Here is an 11,606-nt window from a genome sequence, read left to right on the forward strand (position 1 = left end):
TGATAATTGAATATGTAACGCTAGTTGTTAAACGAATACGGAAATCAATATTGTTAGTTATGTGGGTATGTCTAGGAATAGCAAGAGTTCCAAGCAATGATGTAGATAAAAAGGTCAGGAAATATAAGGGTTTGTTAGGCAAACATATTTAAACTAACTACTGGGAAAAAATAGAGGAATTCACATAGTAAGAGAAAATGTAAAATCTGGGCAGCGTACTACATTGAAACAACAAACGAAACAATAGATACACGTATACACAGTGATCCAGTGATTTTATTGAAAAGATGTATAATAATAAACTTACACTTAATTATGTTCGGTTTTATGTTGTATTATCAATATTCAACTGACATTCATTTTGTGTTTCAGACATCGTTGATTATCACGTTCACCCAGGACCAATTCACGAGAAGAGCTTAGACCATGCAGGAACTCTGTCTACAATGTACAGGGGACATAGCATAAGTATGACCGTTGATAGCAGTAAGATTTTGTTTTCTATAAATTCATCTGATGACAGATGTACTAATTATGACGATATTACCCTTGTAAAGGGTTGGTGGCGGTGTTTTCATTACTAGTATCAAAAAGATAATTCACTCTTAAGGTGGTACCAAACACCTTGACTATAAAAAAAATTTGGCTGGTTTAATTTTCATAAAATTTTGACATAATATTTTCTTTTACCTTTTCACAAAACTATAAAAATTTCAAAAAATTTTATCGGGAAATTTCATTGGATATTTTAGTATAGCACTTTGACAAACACTCATTTTGATAATTGAGAAGCTTAATATTTCTTTAACAATTGAACTTGATTAACACGTTCAGCTGGTTTTCACAGAGTTATCTCTTTGTAATCTTATGCACTATCTTAAAAGTTTTGAATAGGGTTATTTTTGAAGTAACTAAGATCATTTCAACAGTCATGTTCTCATACAAATGGCAAAGAGTTGAGGACAGTTTCGCTTGCATCTGATTTGGTCACGTGGTTATATTCTGAAAGTTATTAAAGTCTTTAAAGTCTCGTATTCGAATGTTAAAGTTGTAAAATAAAATTTTCACACACATTACATGTATATTAACAATTTTACATATTTTGATTATTAATAAATAAAAATGTGTTTTTTTTTAATTCTTATATATTGCTTCAACATTTGTTTTTGTAAACTATTGCATCGTATATTGTCTCTTACTAAACTATATTACCTTTTATTGCATAGCAATATAATATTTCCCACAGAAAGTAACCAAAAGTTAGCGTGCAATAAATTCTTATATTGCACTAGTGCAATAAATCTTCAAAATTCATGATGTCATCAACGACAAAATCTTAGTTTAAACCAATTTTTACTTTCAAATTTTATATTGCTATACAATAAAAGGGTTATTGCATGAATATTGGGGAATATTGTCCCTCGTAGAACATATATTGAACTCGCAAGCTCGTGCAATATAAAATTCTACTCGGGACAATATTCCCCAATATTCATGCAATAACCCTATATTATCGTATGCCAATAATGTAGCTCTACTTTCTACTGTATTTTGTTTCTTTAAGATGTCTTTTACACATTTTTGAAATAATAACATTAAATTTCACATTATATATAAAACAACTACAGTTTAGATCGATCTTAAGGCATTTGCAATTTTGTCACATTTCTGAAAGTTAACCGAAATACTGTTAAACCCTTTAATAGATATAGAAAGATGTGGTGTGAGTGTCAATGAGACAACTCTCCATCCACATAACAATTCAAAAAAAAGTAAACCATTATAGGTCAATGCACGGCCTTCAACACGGAGCCTTGGCTCACACCGAATAACAAACTATAAAGTACACATTTGAATCTATGGTACGGTGAATTTTGAAAAAGAATAAAGAACTACATGAAAATGACCCGATTGTAAAATACATGTCATTTGGGAGAAATTGACCTAAGCCCTTTGAGGTGTCAGACCACCAATTACTCCCTCAAATTTAGAACGTATGTAAAAGTAGGCCTACTCGGGACAAAAAATAGTGCATTTGATGTCATTGTTTACTTAAACTACCCAACAAATTTGCAGAAATGAAACTTTTGGTGAAAGAGAAATATATTTAGACCATTTTGAGCCCAAATTTACTTGTCTATGACTTGAAATTAAAAATTGAGGATTAATGCGCTCCATAGTATACTAATTTAAGATTTCAAGAAAACCAGAGATTATTTTTAGTGGTACATCCATTCGGAAGGTCTCATCTTTCTTATATGGCTTTAAAGGTATGTCGAAAATTGGCATGAAGAAAGGTGATACCTGTACCATTCAGGACATACCTGGTTTGTAAGAGGTTAAACTTAAGATAAAAAAATTAGAAAGCTATGAAAATTGCAAAATTTGGTTGAACAGATAGGGACTTTTAATTGGTGGTCTGACACCTTTAAAGAAAATGCGGTGAAACCTCAAATTCAGAAAACAATTGAATTTTTTTACTTAACTGATCATATGAAGTGATAGTAGTCACATTTCAATCTTTTTGGGGTCAAAAAGTCACATATTGCAAACTTAGAGCCTTAAACTTGAATTTGTGCTATTTTTAGCTTTTCCCACCCTGACAATATGCTTTACATAAAAAAAAATGTCCCAAATTGTTATAAATGCACAGTAAGTTGTTTCTGTGGTATCAACATTAAAACATGGTTATTTTACTACCAAAAAAAGTTGTTGTCATCAAGATTTAATGAAATTATTTGATTTTTATCCCTTATATCATTGCCTCATAGCATGTATTTGGGAGATAACATATCCTGATGTAAACATTGCAAAAACTCACAAAAATCCCATTTTTTATCTCAAATGAAAGTTTTATACCTTAAGTTGTATCAACTGATAGTAAATAAAACAGTTAAATGACCATGACTGCACTTTTGATCATTTAATAGTTCCATTACTTACACCAGGTGTAAAAAAGGGGGGTCAATATTCCTTGACTCTTCAATACCTTGGATTTTTTACTTAACCCATGTTAAAAATTGTGGAAAGTCTTTTAAGTAGTAGAACAAACAAGAAAAAAATCAACAAAACTGATCTTGATATTGAAAGTTTATGTTCCTGTAGCCCAAAATGAAATTTTCAAGTATTTTCTATCAAAGTCATATATTACAGTCAGTTTAAATTGAGCTGTGAAATTTGTAATATAAGTCACATTATGCTCAGATAAGCTGTTTCTGACTTCAAATTGACTACGGATTAAGAATAAAGCAAAGCAAAGATTTCTGAGCAACTTTTTTGGCTCTTTAAAGAAAATGCGGTGAAACCTCAAATTCAGAAAACAATTGAATTTTTTTACTTAACTGATCATATGAAGTGATAGTAGTCACATTTCAATCTTTTTGGGGTCAAAAAGTCACATATTGCAAACTTAGAGCCTTAAACTTGAATTTGTGCTATTTTTAGCTTTTCCCACCCTGACAATATGCTTTACATAAAAAAAAAATGTCCCAAATTGTTATAAATGCACAGTAAGTTGTTTCTGTGGTATCAACATTAAAACATGGTTATTTTACTACCAAAAAAAGTTGTTGTCATCAAGATTTAATGAAATTATTTGATTTTTATCCCTTATATCATTGCGTCATAGCATGTATTTGGGAGATAACATATCCTGATGTAAACATTGCAAAAACTCACAAAAATCCCATTTTTTATCTCAAATGAAAGTTTTATACCTTAAGTTGTATCAACTGATAGTAAATAAAACAGTTAAATGACCATGACTGCACTTTTGATCATTTAATAGTTCCATTACTTACACCAGGTGTAAAAAAGGGAGGTCAATATTCCTTGACTCTTCAATACCTTGGATTTTTTACTTAACCCATGTTAAAAATTGTGGAAAGTCTTTTAAGTAGTAGAACAAACAAGAAAAAAATCAACAAAACTGATCTTGATATTGAAAGTTTATGTTCCTGTAGCCCAAAATGAAATTTTCAAGTATTTTCTATCAAAGTCATATATTACAGTCAGTTTAAATTGAGCTGTGAAATTTGTAATATAAGTCACATTATGCTCAGATAAGCTGTTTTTGACTTCAAATTGACTACGGATTAAGAATAAAGCAAAGCAAAGATTTCTGAGCAACTTTTTTGGCTCTTTAAAGAAAATGCGGTGAAACCTCAAATTCAGAAAACAATTGAATTTTTTTACTTAACTGATCATATGAAGTGATAGTAGTCACATTTCAATCTTTTTGGGGTCAAAAAGTCACATATTGCAAACTTAGAGCCTTAAACTTGAATTTGTGCTATTTTTAGCTTTTCCCACCCTGACAATATGCTTTACATAAAAAAAAATGTCCCAAATTGTTATAAATGCACAGTAAGTTGTTTCTGTGGTATCAACATTAAAACATGGTTATTTTACTACCAAAAAAAGTTGTTGTCATCAAGATTTAATGAAATTATTTGATTTTTATCCCTTATATCATTGCCTCATAGCATGTATTTGGGAGATAACATATCCTGATGTAAACATTGCAAAAACTCACAAAAATCCCATTTTTTATCTCAAATGAAAGTTTTATACCTTAAGTTGTATCAACTGATAGTAAATAAAACAGTTAAATGACCATGACTGCACTTTTGATCATTTAATAGTTCCATTACTTACACCAGGTGTAAAAAAGGGGGGTCAATATTCCTTGACTCTTCAATACCTTGGATTTTTTACTTAACCCATGTTAAAAATTGTGGAAAGTCTTTTAAGTAGTAGAACAAACAAGAAAAAAATCAACAAAACTGATCTTGATATTGAAAGTTTATGTTCCTGTAGCCCAAAATGAAATTTTCAAGTATTTTCTATCAAAGTCATATATTACAGTCAGTTTAAATTGAGCTGTGAAATTTGTAATATAAGTCACATTATGCTCAGATAAGCTGTTTCTGACTTCAAATTGACTACGGATTAAGAATAAAGCAAAGCAAAGATTTCTGAGCAACTTTTTTGGCTCTTTAAAGAAAATGCGGTGAAACCTCAAATTCAGAAAACAATTGAATTTTTTTACTTAACTGATCATATGAAGTGATAGTAGTCACATTTCAATCTTTTTGGGGTCAAAAAGTCACATATTGCAAACTTAGAGCCTTAAACTTGAATTTGTGCTATTTTTAGCTTTTCCCACCCTGACAATATGCTTTACATAAAAAAAAATGTCCCAAATTGTTATAAATGCACAGTAAGTTGTTTCTGTGGTATCAACATTAAAACATGGTTATTTTACTACCAAAAAAAGTTGTCGTCATCAAGATTTAATGAAATTATTTGATTTTTATCCCTTATATCATTGCGTCATAGCATGTATTTGGGAGATAACATATCCTGATGTAAACATTGCAAAAACTCACAAAAATCCCATTTTTTATCTCAAATGAAAGTTTTATACCTTAAGTTGTATCAACTGATAGTAAATAAAACAGTTAAATGACCATGACTGCACTTTTGATCATTTAATAGTTCCATTACTTACACCAGGTGTAAAAAAGGGGGGTCAATATTCCTTGACTCTTCAATACCTTGGATTTTTTACTTAACCCATGTTAAAAATTGTGGAAAGTCTTTTAAGTAGTAGCCCTACTAAAAATAATCAGTGGAATTCCACTGAAATCCCACATAAATCTCACTTGGGAATTCCACTGGTTCCCACTGGAATTCCACTGGACAATTTTGTCGGGATTTTTAGAAGATTCCAGTGGAATCTCAGTGGAATCCAGTGATATTTTTTAAAATCCCACTTGGATTCCAGTGGAATCTCAGTGATATTTATTCAAAAATCCCACTTGGATTCCAGTGGAATCTCAGTGATATTTTTAAAATCCCAGTGTGATTCTGGGCAATTTCCACTGAAATTTCAATGGGATCCCAATGAAATTTCAATAATTCCATTGGGATCCACAATCATGATAATTGAGTACATATGTACTAATTAAGTTTTAAAAGATAATACTTTTTCCTTTTTTGGAAAAGATGTCTCTATATATATTAAATTATTACAGTCATACTACAGATCTCCAATTTTGCGAAAACTAGCTACTATTGAATAATATTTTATTGAAGAGATTGTCTTAAAGATATATTAGTCATGTGTCATACTGTGACAATCCAATAGTAATTATGTATATGCAAAAAATGCATGGTCTTATAGTTATTTTCTTGATCCTACATGGTCACAATTTATTTGAAGGAAATTGATAGTTTCATAATTTTCAAAAAGGTTGAAATACTTATTCATAATTTAATAGTACTTACCAGAAGATTTAATCCAAAAAATATGAAAACATCAATCTTCACAAATCCAATAGTCATGTCATCAGAAAAATACATCTTCACTTTTTAATGTTAATAGAATATAACTTTAGCTCTTTTAAATTTTAGTCCACAACTCTACATCCATGGTAAAATTCATATTTTGGTCAAGATAAATAAGACATCTTTTCTTGTAATGGCTGCAAGTTCAAATTTTGAATCTGACCAGTGTTGGGGTTGTATCTATAGGGAGTTGTTTGATTCCTTGCAATGTTTTCCTAAGCATACTATTAATTACCTAAATCTTAAATATCTGATATATATAATAACAAATAACTGATATTTACCAACTTTTATCTATTATTTTTATATTTTGAACTGTAGAAATTTAAGAGAAATATACAAAGACATGTGGTCTCCTTCATTGGGCCCCATTGAGTGTGTACATATCATTTCCTGTCCATTTCACAGAGGCAAATTGAAAACAGATTGGCACATAACATTTCTATTACTAATTGATAAGAAAGAGACTGCTTGGAAATAATATTTGTGTATAATCATGATATAATACTTAACTAAATATAGAGATAGACTTAATAATTAATTGTACTTGAAAATAAATAAATTTTAATTACCTGAGTGCAACTCCTTTGTTGAAAAATTCAAAATTAAATTGTCTTAAATACTGTTAGTGAAATAAGTATATATATTCTAGTCACTTTATACATGTTTAAATGTACATGTATATAAATAGCAACACATAACATTTTTCAGGTCCATCATCATTTAATTATCAGCTAAATTCATTGAAATTTTTTATAATGAAAATTCGACAAGTCAAACATCCCACTGGAATTATATGTTTATAAAAAACACATGTCCAAATTCCAGTGGGATAATTAGGAATGACAAAGTACAAATTTCCACTGGAAAATATAGAAATAATCCAGTGGAAATGCCACTGAGATACCATCGGGATAAACTTCCCATTGGGATTCCACTGACACTCCAAAACATTCCAGTGGGATTCCACCGGATTTTTTCCCCCCACTGGGATTCAAGTGAATCCCAATGGTATCCCACTGGAATCCCAAGTACATTTTCAGTAGGGAGAACAAACAAGAAAAAAATCAACAAAACTGATCTTGATATTGAAAGTTTATGTTCCTGTAGCCCAAAATGAAATTTTCAAGTATTTTCTATCAAAGTCATATATTACAGTCAGTTTAAATTGAGCTGTGAAATTTGTAATATAAGTCACATTATGCTCAGATAAGCTGTTTCTGACTTCAAATTGACTACGGATTAAGAATAAAGCAAAGCAAAGATTTCTGAGCAACTTTTTTGGCTCTTTAAAGAAAATGCGGTGAAACCTCAAATTCAGAAAACAATTGAATTTTTTTACTTAACTGATCATATGAAGTGATAGTAGTCACATTTCAATCTTTTTGGGGTCAAAAAGTCACATATTGCAAACTTAGAGCCTTAAACTTGAATTTGTGCTATTTTTAGCTTTTCCCACCCTGACAATATGCTTTACATAAAAAAAATGTCCCAAATTGTTATAAATGCACAGTAAGTTGTTTCTGTGGTATCAACATTAAAACATGGTTATTTTACTACCAAAAAAAGTTGTTGTCATCAAGATTTAATGAAATTATTTGATTTTTATCCCTTATATCATTGCGTCATAGCATGTACTTGGGAGATAACATATCCTGATGTAAACATTGCAAAAACTCACAAAAATCCCATTTTTTATCTCAAATGAAAGTTTTATACCTTAAGTTGTATCAACTGATAGTAAATAAAACAGTTAAATGACCATGACTGCACTTTTGATCATTTAATAGTTCCATTACTTACACCAGGTGTAAAAAAGGGGGGTCAATATTCCTTGACTCTTCAATACCTTGGATTTTTTACTTAACCCATGTTAAAAATTGTGGAAAGTCTTTTAAGTAGTAGAACAAACAAGAAAAAAATCAACAAAACTGATCTTGATATTGAAAGTTTATGTTCCTGTAGCCCAAAATGAAATTTTCAAGTATTTTCTATCAAAGTCATATATTACAGTCAGTTTAAATTGAGCTGTGAAATTTGTAATATAAGTCACATTATGCTCAGATAAGCTGTTTCTGACTTCAAATTGACTACGGATTAAGAATAAAGCAAAGCAAAGATTTCTGAGCAACTTTTTTGGCTCTTTTAAGAAAATGCGGTGAAACCTCAAATTCAGAAAACAATTGAATTTTTTTACTTAACTGATCATATGAAGTGATAGTAGTCACATTTCAATCTTTTTGGGGTCAAAAAGTCACATATTGCAAACTTAGAGCCTTAAACTTGAATTTGTGCTATTTTTAGCTTTTCCCACCCTGACAATATGCTTTACATAAAAAAAAATGTCCCAAATTGTTATAAATGCACAGTAAGTTGTTTCTGTGGTATCAACATTAAAACATGGTTATTTTACTACCAAAAAAAGTTGTTGTCATCAAGATTTAATGAAATTATTTGATTTTTATCCCTTATATCATTGCGTCATAGCATGTATTTGGGAGATAACATATCCTGATGTAAACATTGCAAAAACTCACAAAAATCCCATTTTTTATCTCAAATGAAAGTTTTATACCTTAAGTTGTATCAACTGATAGTAAATAAAACAGTTAAATGACCATGACTGCACTTTTGATCATTTAATAGTTCCATTACTTACACCAGGTGTAAAAAAGGGGGGTCAATATTCCTTGACTCTTCAATACCTTGGATTTTTTACTTAACCCATGTTAAAAATTGTGGAAAGTCTTTTAAGTAGTAGAACAAACAAGAAAAAAATCAACAAAACTGATCTTGATATTGAAAGTTTATGTTCCTGTAGCCCAAAATGAAATTTTCAAGTATTTTCTATCAAAGTCATATATTACAATCAGTTTAAATTGAGCTGTGAAATTTGTAATATAAGTCACATTATGCTCAGATAAGCTGTTTCTGACTTCAAATTGACTACGGATTAAGAATAAAGCAAAGCAAAGATTTCTGAGCAACTTTTTTGGCTCTTTAGGTGTCAGACCACCAATTACTCCCTCAAATTTAGAACGTATGTAAAAGTAGGCCTACTCGGGACAAAAAATAGTGCATTTGATGTCATTGTTTACTTAAACTACCCAACAAATTTGCAGAAATGAAACTTTTGGTGAAAGAGAAATATATTTAGACCATTTTGAGCCCAAATTTACTTGTCTATGACTTGAAATTAAAAATTGAGGATTAATGCGCTCCATAGTATACAAATTTAAGATTTCAGGAAAACCAGAGATTATTTTTAGTGGTACATCCATTCGGAAGGTCTCTTCTTTCTTATATGGCTTTAAAAGTATGTCGAAAATTGGCATGAAGAAAGGTGATACCTGTACCATTCAGGACATACCTGGTTTGTAAGAGGTTAAACTTAAGATAAAAAATTTAGAAAGCTATGAAAATTGCAAAATTTGGTTGAACAGATAGGGACTTTTAATTGGTGGTCTGACACCTTGACATCTGGACATTTAAATTTTGATGTAATGGCTTTCCATGCACATTTCCCAACGTTGGATTCTGATTGGTTCTGCGGTTACTTCCGACAGGCGCATCAGACGGACTATTCACTTCCACTTTAACAATTCAATATTGCTAATTAACTACTATTATATTTCCTATAAGAAAACATGAACCAATGGTTTGATGTTTTCTCTAGTTGTCGAGCCTGCAACTTTTGTTGCAGAAAGCTCGACATAGGGATAGTGATCCGGCGGCGGCGGCGTTAGCTTACTTCTTAAAAGGTTTTTATTTTAGAAGGTGAAAGACCTGGATGCTTCATACTTTGTGTATAGATACCTCATGTTACGAACTTTCCGTCAGTCACATGTCCAATGTCCTTGACCTCATTTTCATGGTTCAGTGACCACTTGAAAAAACGTTCAGAATTTTTGTAATGTTGAATTCTCTCTTATTAAAGGTAATAGGATAACTATATTTGGTATGTGCGTACCTTGCAAGGTCCTCATACCCGTCAGACAGTTTTCACTTGACCTCGACCTCATTTCATGGATCAGTGAACAAGGTTAAGTTTTGGTGGTCAAGTCCATATCTCAGATACTATAAGCAATATGGCTAGTATATTTGGTGTATGGAAGGACTGTAAGGTGAACATGTCCAACTGGCAGGTGTCATCTGACCTTGACCTCATCATCTATATGTCAGTGCCGCAGGTTTTTTTTTACCATGACCTCAATTTCACGGTTCATTGCACAGTGTTAAGTTTTTGTGTTTTGGTCTATTTTTCTTAAACTAAATAAGTAATAGGTCAACTATATTTGTTGTATGGAAGCATTGTTAGCTGTACATGTCTGCCTGGCATGGTTCATCTGACCTTGACCTCATTTTCATGGTTCAGTGGTCTTTGTTTAGCTATCGTGGTTAATGTTAAGTTTATGTGACAGTTGTAATATAGCTTTATACTTAGGACTATCAACATAATATCAATAATTAGTAAAGAAAGCGAGACATTTCAGTGTGTGCACTCTTGTTTTCCATTTACGTTCTTTGAACTTTACGGGTGAAGGTCATTCCCATCAAGTGTATCTAGACAGTTCAAAGTGCAAATTTTGTAATTATATTTTTTGAAATTATTTTCTTCATTTTCTTCATGTTAATCATTTTATTTATTTCATGATTTAATTATTTATTTTCAGATAATGATCCTGTCTTGAACCATGCAGCTACTCTCCATGTAACCGATATCGAGGCTGAAAATGGCGTTGTGCACATCATTTCACATGTTTTGATTCCAAGCGCTCTTAATCCAGGCGTTGTTGGTTAATAATCATAATCAATAAATATTTTTATTTGTGGCTGTGTATTTTTATTATATGTGTACTATCTGATATTCTTTCATGATAATTTCTTTTTTAAATAATATGTATACACTAACTTTTTAAGTGCGGGCTATATTGCAACCACATTGTCCGTATGATGGTTTGTCCGTCCGTCATTTCGTTCGCTAAACAAATATTTTACTCAAACTTTTCTCAGAAACTATTAAACAGAATGACTCGATTTATTGAAAAACTACTTGTTTTCGGATCCGTCAAACACCTACTTCAATAATGTTTTCAAATACTTTGCATTACGAGTGGTGTGTGCTTAGCAGACAATTAGTTTATACTTTTCGTTCAATTGTACGCACAAAAAAGAATTCCAGTGAATACAATAAAAATAGCAAGTATATTTTATGTTCAAAATTCTATGTGCACTTTTTATAATATAAAAATGTT

General features: G+C 30.9%; 1 long non-coding RNA gene across 1 annotated transcript; it reads left to right on the top strand.

Moving 5' to 3' along the window:
• The first annotated feature begins 374 nt into the window (after window positions 1–374).
• Window positions 375–11,181, top strand: LOC143042247 (uncharacterized). Its single transcript, XR_012967919.1, has 2 exons — window positions 375–486; window positions 11,025–11,181. It is a non-coding gene; the product is annotated as an uncharacterized LOC143042247 (long non-coding RNA).
• The last annotated feature ends 425 nt before the right edge of the window (window positions 11,182–11,606 follow it).

The sequence above is a fragment of the Mytilus galloprovincialis genome, chromosome 8, assembly GCF_965363235.1.
Source record: "Mytilus galloprovincialis chromosome 8, xbMytGall1.hap1.1, whole genome shotgun sequence".
Classification (NCBI taxonomy): domain Eukaryota; kingdom Metazoa; phylum Mollusca; class Bivalvia; order Mytilida; family Mytilidae; genus Mytilus; species Mytilus galloprovincialis.